The 13,745-nt window shown below is 44.9% G+C and overlaps 1 non-coding gene and 1 pseudogene across 1 annotated transcript; both read left to right on the top strand.

Moving 5' to 3' along the window:
* Nucleotides 1-7,039: 7,039 nt before the first annotated feature.
* LOC142452065 (U6 spliceosomal RNA) lies at nt 7,040-7,147 on the top strand. The gene has a single exon (XR_012785128.1). It is a non-coding gene; the product is annotated as a U6 spliceosomal RNA (small nuclear RNA).
* Nucleotides 7,148-12,012: 4,865 nt separating this feature from the next.
* On the top strand, nt 12,013-13,350 carry LOC142451713 (large ribosomal subunit protein eL14-like; annotated as a pseudogene).
* Nucleotides 13,351-13,745: the final 395 nt, after the last annotated feature.

The following is a 13,745-nucleotide window of genomic DNA, read 5'->3' as shown; positions in this document are numbered from 1 at the left end:
ACAAAAGTGAGAATTGAATTGAGCCCTCTGTAGTGCTGTGTGGACTAATTAGCTATTATATTCCTATATAAATATACTTATAAGTGTCCTGGTTTTGTTTCTCTAGAGAACCCTGCCTAACACATGTGCCTTATATGCCAGACCCTGATGCAGCTAACAAGAGAGTCTTAGAAATATAGATTCCAGGCTTCCAACCCATGGGATACTGAGAAGGGCATAAAAGGGTAAGCATGCCAGCTACCAATACTGACTGCTCTCAAAGGGGTCTCAATAGAAGGTCCTGGAAAGCGTGGGAGGGAAATGTGGAACTAAACTCAAAGCCATTAAAAAAAATAGCTTACTTGTGAAATAGGGTTTGTTGGAACCCCTGAGACTTCGGCCCTTGGCGCCCCCTTCAGGTCTGGAAATGAACTCACCCTGGGACTCAACTTTCATCCGAACAGCAGACGGGAACAACACCAGGGAGGTTCTGGAGCGTTAGGCTCATCAACCATTTGAGATCCAAAGGGCAGTTTTTACTCAAGGACCAAGTCCGGGAGGGGTAAGAAAGAAACACTGAAAACAATAAATAGATAGAGGGAGTGGGATACATGATAATTTCTTGTGGAGAGTACAATCCATAACATGAAACAAAACATATCTAAAATTCTGAAAGGAAAACTGACTTGCTCTGTAAAGCTTCACCCGCTTCACAATAAAAAGAAAGGAGAAACAGAGGGCAGGATTGAAATGGGTAGTATCTGACACCGCCTCCTTGTCCCACCCACTCCCCCACACCCAACTTTACCCATCTCTCCAACAGTGGGGCATGTGTGACAAGTACCAGTCAGAACAAAGGATGGGAAACCAGCCCAAGGCTGATGGAGGTGGGCGCGCATGAGGACACACGCACAGAAGGGATGTGGAAGAAGGGAGAGAAAACCGGAAGTCCGATGAGAACGAGGTTGTCATCTCCAACACAAGAGAATGACCCCAAAGGAGCGGGAGGCATGCTACTGGAGGGCTTGCAGGAGGGTGTGGGCTGCTGCAGAACAGAGAGCCGTCCCGGGGCTTTGTGTGAATTCAAAAAGGAGTTGCACCTCTGTAAAGGTGACGTTTCTCTCCAAAGTCCGTCACACGGTGACTGCAGTGCCACCTGTCCTTGAGGCGGCATTCACCCATTTGGCCAAGCACACTTGTGCAGTGAATAACCTGTACAACAATACACAGCAGCCCCGGTCCAAATCTAGCAAAAGACCAGTCAGCAGTAAATTCATGCTAACGAATTTACAGGTAGGAAATGTCGGTAGTCTTATGCTCCACTTGACCATAGTTTATCAGTATTGGTACCTGGTTATATCATTCACAGCGGTTCTCAACCTGTGGGTCGCGACCCCTTTGGGGGGTCAAACGACCCTTTCACATGGGGTTGTCTAAGACCATCGGAAGACACATATTTCAGATGGTCTTAGGAACCGAGACACCGCTCCTCTATCCGTCTGCAGGTGGGTTGCACACATGCAGATACGCCCACCTACGAGTACCCAGTGTGAAGACTGTTACCCATGCTATACAATGCTTCAAGACAAAATTTCATTTATTTGTCATTAGAAATAAATATTTCACAATATATAATGACATATTGTTTTGTGATTTTTCACTATGCTTTAATAATGTTCGATTTGTAACAATGAAAATGCATCCTACATGTCAGATATTTACATGATGATTCATCACAGTAGCAAAATTACAGTTATGAAGTAGCAACGAAAATAATTTTATGGTTGGAGGTCACCACAACATGAGGAACTGTATTAAAGGATCATGGCATTTAAAAGGTTGAGAACCACTGTTTAGAAAATGCAATATTTCTGAAATTGCATTGAGAAAGACAGAAAAGATTTACATATTGAGAGCCAGAGAGATTCTATTCCATAATGACACAGAGAAATCTTAAACAAAATGAAAGGGGAATATGAATTGAGCAAGCCAGTGTTTGTAAGCACCAGAAACACCAGAATGGGCTTTCAAAAGATGGCACCCCCTAAAGCCCAGCAGACTGCCTATTAACGATAAGTAGCACAGGCCTCCAAGGTGACGGCGCATATTGAGGAAGAGATTTTTGAACTTAGAAAGTAATATGAGAATGAGGGATGAACTAACTCAAGTGTCGGCATATTGCAAATAATAGAAGCAGCTGGGGGAGTATAATGAGACAGGTTGCCTCACATCTGCCTGCCCTTGTCTCCAAAAAATTAGGCCGAAGAAGCAAATGAGACATTAAGCAGCATCTGAGAGGTAAGACGGGAAGGAGTGAAACCTTTCTTTTTAATTAACTATTGAGATAGATGGAGAATTCCTTGTGAAACACATTTTGTCTCTGTTTTCTGTGGTGTCTGGTTCAGGCCCATGAAAGATACTGCTGACTACATAAAATACATCTTACACTCACTCTTTAAAAGTGGCCATGTAACAAGGGTCTGGTTTCTTTTTTATTTTAATCAATTTTTTAAGAGATAATACAACTCTTACCACAATCCATACATACATCAATTGTATAAAGCACATCTGTACATTCATTGCCCTCATCATTCTCAAAACATTTGCTTGCCACTTAAGCCCCTGGCATCAGCTCATTTTTTGCCCTCCCTCCCCGTTCTCCCCTCCCTCATGAACCCTTGATAATTTATAAATTATTACTTTGTCATATCTTACACTGTCTGATGTCTTCCTCCACCCACAGGTCTGCTTTCTTAGGATTTATTCATGAGCCTATTCTTTCACAGAAAAGGAAGCACGTCGACCTGTCGACATTACTGTTACAAGCTTTTGAAGTCAGTGGGTCCTGACATGCTCAGTCCTCTGACTGCTCAGTGGCCTCTGGCTCCACATGCTTTTCCTCCCCGGACTTCTGAGACACAGCCCACTGTGAGTTCTGCCTTCTCCCTTCGCTCTCCTCCTCAACCTTGGAACTGTGGTCAGAGGCCATGGGGTCATTGCCGACTCCTGGCGACCCTTTGTACAACAGAAAGGAACCATCCTCAGAACGCTTGTTGGGTCAACTCATCTCGTGGAGGGTCTTGCTCTTCTTCACTGCCCTCTACTTTAACAAGTGAGATGTCCTTCTCCAGGAACTGATCTCTCTCTTCACAGCATGTCCAGAGTACGTGAGATGAAGTCTAGCCATCCTTGCCTCTAAGGAGCATTCTGGCGGTACTTCTTCCAAAACAGATTCGTTTGTTCTTTTGGCAGTCTGTAGTATTTTCAAGATAATTCACCGAGACCATACATTAAATGCGCCAATTCATCAAGCAAGGTCTTCCTTATTCAATGTCCAACTTTCACATGCATTTGTGCAAATGGAGAATACCATGGTCAGGGTCAGGCGTACCTTAGTCCTCAAAGTAACCTACCTGCTTTTCAATACTCTACAGAGGATTGTGCACCTTTTGATCTCTTGACTGCTGCTTCCATAACCACTGATTGAGGATCCAAGCAAGACAAAATCCTTGACAACGTCGACGTTTTCTCCCTTTATCATGATGTCGCCTATTGGTCCAGTCGTAAAGATTTTGGTCTTCTTTGTACTGACTTTGTAATCCATGTTTAAGGTTGCAATCCTTGATCTTCAGCAGCAAGTGCCTCAATTTCTCCTCACTTTGAGCACGCAAGGGTGTGTCATCTGCATATTGCAGGTTGTTAACAAACCTTCTTCCCATGCTGATGCCAAAGAATTCTTCTTTATCGAATCCAGCTTCTCTGATTATTTCCTCAACCTTTTTTTTCGCACCTCTTAAATTGGAGAAAGCAGCCCTTGCCAGGGGAAGCCAGCCCCTAACACATCATTACGGGTCCGGTAGGCGCAATTGTACAGTGATAATAAGTAAAGATCACAGTAAAGTTATAGAGAGCATGAGAGATAGAAGAGAAATGTTGAAATAAATGGAGTCAGACACATTTCATGGTAGCGTGCTCACCTCAGCCCTGCTTGGTGGTCTACATGGAGGGAGACCAAGTCTTTAATGTTAACCAAGGCTTTTATATTCTCTGGGAACATGCAAGCCCCCTAATTACAGGTGAAGACATACGTCACAGGAAGGGGGTTGTGCTATAGGTAATACAGTAATGGGAGGGGGTGATTTAGGGGTATGCACGCAATAGGAAGAGGAGCGATTGGGGGTACACATGTGGCAAGATGGGCAGATTCTAGAGTCAGAATGGCAGCTGGATCTCCATAAGAACCATTAGCAGTAGGGCGTAAACAGGGCGAGACAGCAGTCTGACAGCGACTGCCTTCTGGGAAGGTGTCTGTAAGCATCTGACCTCCCCCCAAGAGCCCTGGTGGTATAGTGGTTTACATATTGGCCTGCTAACCGCAAGATCAGCATTTGGAACCAAGAGGCCCTTTGGGAGAAAGATGAGACTTTGGGGCCTTATCAAGAGTTACAGTCTCTGAAACCCACAGGGCCTGCTCTACTCTGTCCTGTAGGGCTGCTACAGTCAGAATCAACCCAATGACAGTGAGTTTGGTTTGGGAGTCAATTAGAGGAATTCAGCCCCTATAGATATCTGAAGAACTCTCTTATGTTTCTATTTCCAACCCACCTCTTTCTTGAGGTTTAACCTTTTTCGTTTCTAAAAATAATGTGGACATCTTCACACACCTACCCTGTCAGCACTGCACTTAACAACTCAACTGGCCTTCACTCACTATGGGCACCTCAACTTCCCCAGGTAAGACGAGTCATGTTCCCCAACACTGCTCCCTGCCCTATGCTTTCCTCCCAGCTAATGGTCTTGTGGCACAGTGGGTTACATGTGGGGCTGCTAACTGCATGCTAAGCGGTTCAGACCTAGCAGCCAATCTACAGAAGAAAGACAGGCTGTCTGTTCCTGTAAAGAGACACAGTCTGAGAAACTCAAAGAAGCACTTTTACCCTGTCCTATGGGGTTGTTATGAGCCAGATCAACTGGAAGGCACGGAGTTGTTTTGGGTTTGGGTTAGTGGCCCTGTCATCTATCTAGTTGGCCAAGGAGGAAATTTTTGAAACTCTTTACCAGCTCTCTGCTTCTGACTCCTCACATCCAATCGGCTGCAAGGTCTGCGCCTTCTACCTGATGCAGTGCTCGCAAAGGGCTCCCTTTTGGGTACTCCTTGATCACTGTCCTACTTCAGGCCCAAAGCGGTTCTCCTCTCAGGGTTGTAATAACTTTCTAACTCCTGCCACCTGCCTCTTCCTCCCTTATTCATGTTGCCCACCTCTGCTAGGGCGATAGCCCCCAAATTCGTATTTTATTAGGTAACGCTTCTTGCCAGAAGGCTTTAATGATACTGGATGTCTTCCAAATAAAGGCCAAACGATATGATATTGTATGTGAGATTATTCAAATCCGACCTGCCTGCCTCTTGAACCTCATTACCCATCTTTCTTTCTCACACTACACCCACACACACTATACCTTTCAAGTAAAGGACCACCTGCTAGTTTGGCAAACAAGGCCAATGTCTTCCTGATTCCATGCGTTATGTATGCTGCCCCTCCTCCAAGAAAGCCCTCCATACCCCCACACGTGGCTCAATGATAGTTTAGTCACATTTCAAAAGCCATAGCAAATATCATTCTACAAAACTCCTCGAGGTGGAGTTTGTCCACCCTTTTTAAAACTGTTTCAGTGCTTGACTTGATACTTATATCTTCACTACTGAGGATCCCTGATGGCTTAGTGGTTACAAGTTCAAAACCACCAGTCTCTGCATGGGGAAAAGATCAGGCTTTCTGGTCTCATCAACAGTTACAGTCTCAGAAACTCACCGTGGGAAGTTCTCCCCTGCCCTCTTGGGTAGCTTTGGGTTGGTCTGAACTCAATGACAATGTTTGTTTTGCTTGGGTTGGGCTTATCTCTATCACTAGGTTGCTAATAACTTGAGTGTAAAGACGATCTTGTATTTATTTGTTTTTCACAGGCTTGAACAGAAAAACTCAAAAAGCCAACAGGGGTGGCCTTTTAGAAAGTGGTTTGGTGAACGACATGTGTCTCCGGCAGTGAAAATGATAGAAACTGTAACCATGGGTTAAGAAGGAAACCTCCCAAAGGGCATTTATAGAGGTCTAAATACAGGCATTTACAGGTGTAAATATATTTATGTATAACAATAGGGAAATAGATCTATGTAAATATATTTATATGTTAAGTATCAAGGTAACAGATGGACATTGGGTCTCTACTTAAGTACTCCCTCAATGCAAGAACACTTTGTTCTAATAACCTGGCATTCTGTGATGCTCACCTTCCTGACACGATTGCTGAAGACAAATGTGTGCAAATGTGGTGAAGAAAGCTGATGGTGCCTGGCTATCAAAAGATATATCATCTGGGGTCTTAAAGGCTTGAAGACAAACAAGTGGCCATCTAGCTGAGAAGCAGCAAAGTCCATATTGGAGAAGCACACTAGTCTGTGTGATCATGAGGTATCGATGGGATCAGGTATCAGGCATCAAAGACACAGAACAAAAAATCATATCATTGTAAATGAGGGAAGTGCAGAGTGGAGACTCAAAAGCCATCTGTAGGCAATCACACATCCCCTTACAGAAGGGTCATGGGGAGGAGGCAAGCCAGTCAGGGTGCAGTATAGCACCAATGAAACATACAGCTTTCCTCTAGTTCTTTAATACTTCCTCCCCCACACTATCATGACCCCAATTCTACCTTATAAATCTGGCTAGACCATAACGTGTGCACAGGTACAGATAAGAAACACAGGGAATCCAAGACAGATAAACCACTCAGGACCAACCATGAGAGTAGCAATACCAAGAGGGTACGAGGAAAGTGTGGGGAGACAGGGGGGGAAACTATCACAAGGATCTACATATAACCCCCTCCCGGGGGGGTGGACAACAGAAAAGTGGGTGAAGGGAGACAGTGGACGGTGTAAGACATGAAAAAATGACAACAATTTATAAATTATCGAGGGGTAGGGATGGAGGAAGGGTGGGGGAGGGAGGGAGAAAATGAGAAGCTGATACCAAGGGCTCAAGTAGAAAAAATGTTTTGCGTGCTCGCTTTGGCAGCACATATACAAAAATTGGAATGATACAAAGATTAGCATGGCCCCTCCATGCACAGGGATGACACGCAAATTTGTGAAGCATTCCATATTTTTGGACCAGTGGTGAGAATGGCGATACCGGGAGGCTGGAGGGAAAGTGGGGTAGAAAGGGGGAACCGATTGCAAGGATCTACGTATAACCTCCTCCCTGGGGGATGGACAACAGAAAAGTGGGTGAAAGGAGACACCAGGCAGTGTAAGATATGATAAAATAATAACAATTTATGAATTATGAAAGGTTTATGAGGGAGGGGGAGCAGGGAGGGAGGGAAAAAATGAAAAATGAGGAGCTGATTCCAAGAGCCCAAGTGGAAAGCAAATGTTTTGAGAATGATGAAGGCAATGAATGTTCAAATGTGCTTGTGTTAGACAGGGTTCTCTAGATAGATATAACCAGATTGCTAATAATTATATTTATATTTATATATATATACATATATATATACATACATATATATATCACAAGAAATGAACTGTTAAATGATAAACAGATAGATAGATATATAACACAGGAAATGAACTGTTAAAGTATAAACAGATATTTAGATATATAATACAAGATGAACAGTTAAATTATAAAGCCATACAAATGGCTCAGTGCAACTCACTCCCACGAGAGTTGTGAGACACTGGCAGCCCTTCAAGTCTTGAGGGCGCCAGGTAGTCCTCTGTACAGAGAGCTAGGTTATCCCAGCACAGGCAGCAAAACAGCAAGGCAGGTCACCAACTGTCAGACCCCAGCTCAAGAGATGTATATTTCAATTTTGTGGTCTTTAAGGGACCTCAACTTACAGAGACACAGTCCACAGGCTAGGTGTTCCACAGGTAGTGTGCCCTTTAAATTGAGGCACAGAACAAGCAAAGCAGCCACACACTGATCCGATGATCAAAGAGTGAGATACAAGAAAGGCGAGGCTCACCGAGCCATTTATCTCTCCGCCCTTCAATTAATCCCACTTATGTTTATCGGCCAGGCTGGCACAATAAACTAACTATGTCAGTGCTTTACACAATTGATGTATGCATGGATTGTGATAAGAGTTGTATAAGTCCCCAATAAAATGATTTTTTTTCAAAAGAAGGAAGCCCCTGTTCTATATTTCTGGAGATGTATGAGATTTAAGTACTTGCGGTTGAAATAAAGTAAGTGGGTCAGGAAAACAAGAGCCACATCCAAACTCACTGCTACGGAGTCGATGCTGACTCCCAGTGACCCCATAGGGCTGGGTACAACTGTCCCTGTGAGTTTCACAGACTGTAACTCTTTAGGGGAGTAGAAAGCCCCATCTTTCTCCCTAGAACCAGCTGGTGCTTTTGAACTGCTGGTTTTTAAGATTACAATGCAATATGTAATGAGGAGGTCATGTGAAAGAAAAGAAAAAGCTGAATTCTAAGTGAGTTTTAGTCTTAGTCTTATCTGGCTGTGAGACAAGATAAGACACTTTCCTTCTACTACTGGTTACTCATCTGCAAGGTAAGCTGGATAATTCCTTCAACATGAAAGTACTCATAAATGGACAACAGAAAAGTGGGTGAAGGGAGACACTGGTCAATGTAAGACATGAAAAATAGTAATGCTTTATAAATTATCAAGGATTTGTGAGGGAGGGAGAGAGGGAGGGTAAGGGAGGGAGGAGGAAAAAATGAGAAGCTGATACCAAGGGTCCAAGTAGAAAGAAAATGTTTTGAAAATGATGATGGCAACAAATGTACAGATGTGCTTGACACAATGGATGGATGGATGGATTGTGATAAGAGCTGTAAGAGCTCCCTATAAAATGATTACAAAAGAAAATACTCATAAGTATGATAAGGTGAAATGATAAGCTTTTGTGTGCAGCCAAGGAAAAGATCCCTTATGCAACTGATTTAAAACTTAACTCAAAATCCTGTCCTAAATCAAACAAATCCACACAAATCCCTACTTGCAAACCTGAAATCTCTTTAAGAGAAAAGGTTTACAAGATAAATGTTATGAAGACAAACTCTGTACAATGCAAAAGGCCTGCAAAGGTTGTTGGTGGTCGGCAGGTGTGGCTGCGGCGGTTTTCCATCACGGTGACCTCATGGGACAGAGTAGAACTTCCCTGTAAGGTTGTCTAGGCTGCATTCTTCATGGGAGTGGACTGCTGCTCTTTCTCCTGCAGAACCACTGGGCCAGTTTGAACTGCCAACCTTTGGGCTAACAGCCACTAGGGCTCCTTGCACAAGTTGTTTAGGACCCTGGATGCACCCTGAATTGAAGACCAAAAGGCCTTGTGGTAAGAAAAATTGAAGAAGAAAAGATAGAGTGACATACAAAAGTACAAAGGCAGGAACATCAGGGAGGAGAGGATGCAGGGTGCCGAGAGCAGGGACCAGGGCGGGACTTTGAAAACAGGAGACAAAGATGGTCTACTCAAGCCAGCCAAGCCAGACTCCAGAATAATAGACTTGCACCCTGAAGAGGAGAAAAAGAATTCACGAGTATGAGAGCCAAGGTCGGCAGGAAATGGTTTTACAAAAAGATCCACCCAGATTCTTCTTTTGTTTTTATAACAAACAGAATGGAGCCGTCTCCCCAAACTGTAATAAGGCACAACGAATAAGAAAGGGCTACATGTACGTGAGATCAGCTTTTGAAGTATCCGAAACAGCTGCCGTGGGAAATACTGCCCAAGTGCACCCAAGTTCACAAACAGACCTTCCTCTTGGAGTTCTTCACGCCAGCTCGTCCGCACGTGGCCACGGTTTCCACACAGCCCTCGGACGTCTCCTTGTCTCTGCGAGAGCTGTATGAGGCTGGGGCTTGTTTCCCCGCCTCGTTGGAGGAAGATCAAATGAATTTGGCGAGAATAGCTTCATGTAAAGACAGCCTAGGCAGGAATAAACCCACCTCAGCGGAGTCAATTCCAACACCTTGCAATCCTGTAAGATAGAGCAGAACAGCCTCCCAGGGTTTCCCAAGGTCACCTGTCTAACCGGAAACCTACTGCTGCATCTTTCTCCCCTGGAGTGTGGGGTGGGGGTGGAAGGAGGTGGGGGAGGTATCATATTGCTAGCCTTTCAGTTAACCACTGCGCCACCAGGCACCAGGGCTGCACTTTGAAATCCTGCCTATCTAATCTACGTCTTTCTCCCAAAGTCCCAATTGAGCTGGAAAGAGGAATGAAGGAGGACATTGGTTGCAGAATGTAAAGGTCCAGCTGGACTCATGGATACGATGAAAGAAAGATGAAGAGCTGAGGAAGCCATGCCCCAAGGGAAGCTGCTGGGCTCAAGATGGCAATCAGCTTGCTCACTGTCTAATGGTCTCTGCCAGGGGAAGGGAAGTCCGCCCATGCCAAGCAGAGAAGCAATCCTGTAGCCTGGAGGGAAGGAAGTGGACTTTCAGTAGTTGGAAAAGGCCATGAACAACCGGGCACAGACAGGATGATGGCAGTCTAGTTGGAGGCCTTACGTGAACCCCCATTTCTCATGAAAACAGAGACTTGGGGATAATACAAATTCTAAATTCTAGTCTCTCTAGAAGGAAGAAGCCTAAAGTGAAATTAATTTGGCACTCACCAAAATAGGAATCCTAAATTAATGAATCCAAAGGAATTCTAGCTTGTTACAAGCGGGGAGAAGCTTAGAGATCTTGTGTCCCAGGACCTTTATGTCCCCACGAAGAAGCAAAGACCAACAAGCCCCTTTCTGAATGCTCAGGGTGAACCCCAAACACTCACTGCCATCAAGATGATTCCAACTCAGTGACCCTGTAATATAGGATAAGGCTGTTTTTGTGGGTTTTTTGAAGCTATAAATCCTTCTGATAGCAGAGAGCCTCATCTTTCTCCTAGAGGAGCAGCTGGGGGGCTTGAACGGTCAACCTTGTGGTGAGCAGGCCAACATGTCACCTGCTATGAGAACAAGGCTCCTCTAGATGAACCCCGGTACCCTAATCTCTGATGTCACGATCTACCAAATGTTCTCTTTGAATAAGTGAGATGGGGAAAAGAGACAAATCACATGGGCTTCAACACTGACAGATCAATTATTTAATCAGAATCCAGAAGCTGAAACTATTTATAAAATCAGACTCCCAAGCCATTCGTCACTTCTCAGGCAGGGAGAAAAGATAATGGCGATACTTGTCAGACCATGAAAGAGTTGTGGTGCAGATGAGTGATTATTTTCTCAAGTCCTTGGCTCTAGCTAATTAACACTTCAGCAGAACATTTTCACTCCAGGAATTCTTAACTGCTTTCTAGCCAAACAAAGAATTCACATTACCCCCGGTGATAACATTTACTGGCTGGAAGAGCTACCAGCAGTGAGGCTGTTTCTGCATGTACAGAGTGGGGAAGGACTAGGAGGATGAATAAACTCACTGCCATCGAGTCGATTCCAACCCAACCTATACGACTGGGTAGAACGGCCCCTATGGATGTCTGAGACTGTAACCCTTTACGTGAAGAGAAAGCCTCGTCTTTGTCCTGTGGAGCGGCTGGTGGTTTCAAACTGTTGACCTTGCAGTTTGCAGTCCAACTCTTACCTCACAACACCACCAGAGCTCCTTAAGTAATAAATAAGCAGCACTATTACTCAGGATGGAGCCCTGGTGGTGTAGTGGTTTTGTGTTGGGCTGTGATCCCCACGGTCGGCAGTTCAAAACCAGCAGCAACTCTTCGGAAGACTGAAGTTTCTGCTCCTGTAAATAGCTGCAGTCTTGGAAACTCACAGGGGGTCTCTATGAGTCAGCACTGACTCCATGGCAGTGAGTAAGTGATTACTCAGGAACCCTGGTGCTTAACTTTCCAGCTGGTGACCCAGTGGTTGCAGTTTGAACCCACTAGCTGCTCTGAAAGAGAAAGAAGAGGCTCTCCGATAAAGATTGACAATCTCACACATGCTTGCCGTGGGGTGAGCCTTCTCCTTCCTTGTGGAACTCTGCCACGATGGGGTCCAGGCACTTTGTGGAGGTTGGCTGGATGGCCCAAGTCTCCTTTGGAACTCGTACTGGGGAAACTTGGGAGTGATTATAGATGGGCTTGATCAGAACCGTGTTGAAGGATCTTACACTGAGGTAAGGAAACAAGCTCTGTCTTTCAAGTGCACCCAGCTCACTGACTTCATCCTCATGTTCCCCCACAGTGGCCACCAGAAGGGTGTCCACCCAGTGTTTAAGGCCATTAAGATTCAGTCTTGAAACGGCTGAGCAGTCTCATGACCTACGTGTCAGTGTTTGCTGATTTCTTTTGTGAAATAGACTGTCAAGAACAAGAAAGTATGCAAGGTTTGGGAAAATTAGTTGTTAAATTTTCTCAAGGATGCCTGGCTTGGCAGAAGATAGAGCTGCTGAGTGGGTTGGAAAGAGCGAACCGATTACAAGGATCTACATGTGACCTCCTCCCTGGGGGACGGACAACAGAAGAGGGGGTGAAGGGAGACACCGGATAGGGCAAGATATGACAATATAATAATTCATAAATTATCAAGGGCTCATGAGGGAGGGGGGAGTGGGGAGGGAGGGGAAAAAGAGGACTTGATGCAAAGGGCTTAAGTGGTGAGCAAATGCTTTGAAAATGATTAGGGCAAAGAATGTACAGATGTGCTTTATACAATTGATGTATGTATGGATTGTGATAAGAGTTGTATGAGTCCCTAATAAAAAGTTAAAAACAAAACAAAACAAAAATTTTTTGGCAGGATTAAATCTGAGTACTTAAAAAAAAAGTGCTTGCTTAACAATGAGATAATTAACCCCAGGTTGTTTCTGCATGGATATAAGGAGAATGTGGGATAAACTCAAGGCTTCAGTCCATCAGACTGTTGCCCTCCCAATATTTTCTGTCTCTCTTTTTTCCCCTTAATCCTCACTCCCCCTTTCAGGACTGTTTGACTCGTCAGCAGGCTCCGACAAACCAGTCTGGCAGAGGCAGATAGCAATACAAAATGGGCGGTCACAAGCTGGGCCAGAGAACAGGAAGCCAAGAGGACAGATTGTGATCATTTTGAAGTCACGAAGGCAAAGAAGTGAGGAACAGACTCATCGAGGATGATGTTTAGAAGCGGCAAAGGGCAGCTCTCTTCAAAGCTTCTCCCAAAAGAGCAACGGCTGCGAAGGGAGCTCCCAAAGGTGCAGCAACAGCTACCGAGAAGGTCCCTGCAAAGGAGACCTCTTCAGGCAGAGGCCTCCTGCCCAGAAAGACACGGCTGCAGGCCAGAAACCAGGGCCTCCTGACGCTCAGAGAGACCAGAGAACTCCAGACCAGAAAACACCAACTCCAAAGTAACAAGTAAGAAAGCATAAAACACTGTTATAAATGTAATCAAGCTTCTATTCGCCAAACTAGGGGGTCGGGGGGGGGTGTTACAGGCTCAAAAGCCCACAGGGGTGGGTCTGCCCTGTCCTATAGGGTCCCTCTGAGGGAGAGTCAACTCGATGGCAGTGAATTTGGAATGAGCATTCAGGAGCCTCAGGTTCAACTGAGGGCCGATATTTCTCAGGTGCAGCCACTGTACACCTGTCAGTAGAGGCTTGTGTGTTGCTCTGATGCTGAACAGGTTTCAGCGGAGCATCCAGATAAGGCTGGATGAGGAAGAAAGGCCTGGCAAACTACTTCTGACTATCAGCCAGTGAAAATCCTATGAGTCACAATGGTCCAATCTCGTTGTGCACGGACTTGAC

This window comes from Tenrec ecaudatus, chromosome 6 (genome assembly GCF_050624435.1).
Source record: "Tenrec ecaudatus isolate mTenEca1 chromosome 6, mTenEca1.hap1, whole genome shotgun sequence".
In the NCBI taxonomy this organism is placed as follows: domain Eukaryota; kingdom Metazoa; phylum Chordata; class Mammalia; order Afrosoricida; family Tenrecidae; genus Tenrec; species Tenrec ecaudatus.
The sequence above is the reverse complement of the archived record's forward strand: the minus strand, read 5'-3'. Positions and strand labels throughout refer to the sequence as shown.